The following is a 404-nucleotide window of genomic DNA, read 5'->3' as shown; positions in this document are numbered from 1 at the left end:
GGCTGCAGGGCCACTGGGGAAGGCAGGGAGAGCTCCTCTATTTATACGCCGTAGCTGCATACAAATGTCTGGGGCCGAAGCTTCTCCGAGTTTCCCACAGTCGATAGCCAATCCAGGCATGCGGTGGGACAATAGGGCCAGCATCTATTACAGCATGGTAAATTGACTGTGAATTGCCTGGGGATAATACCCTGCTCCCAAAGGAGCAGGTGGACTGAGGAGCATGCGACACAATAGGGCTTGGCATGAGGGCGCTGGGGTAAGGACGTGGGAAAGCGTTTGGCGGCATTATAACCCAGCTTCTGCCCGGTGCTGAGGACGGCGACGTCTCAATGTGCTGCCTTTTCCCAGGCCGTGCTGAAATTAAGCACAGAAGACTGATCCCAGGAAGAGATAATGCTCGG

The sequence above is a fragment of the Aythya fuligula genome, chromosome 21 (assembly GCF_009819795.1).
Source record: "Aythya fuligula isolate bAytFul2 chromosome 21, bAytFul2.pri, whole genome shotgun sequence".
Lineage (NCBI taxonomy): Eukaryota > Metazoa > Chordata > Aves > Anseriformes > Anatidae > Aythya > Aythya fuligula.
The sequence above is the reverse complement of the archived record's forward strand: the minus strand, read 5'-3'. Positions refer to the sequence as shown.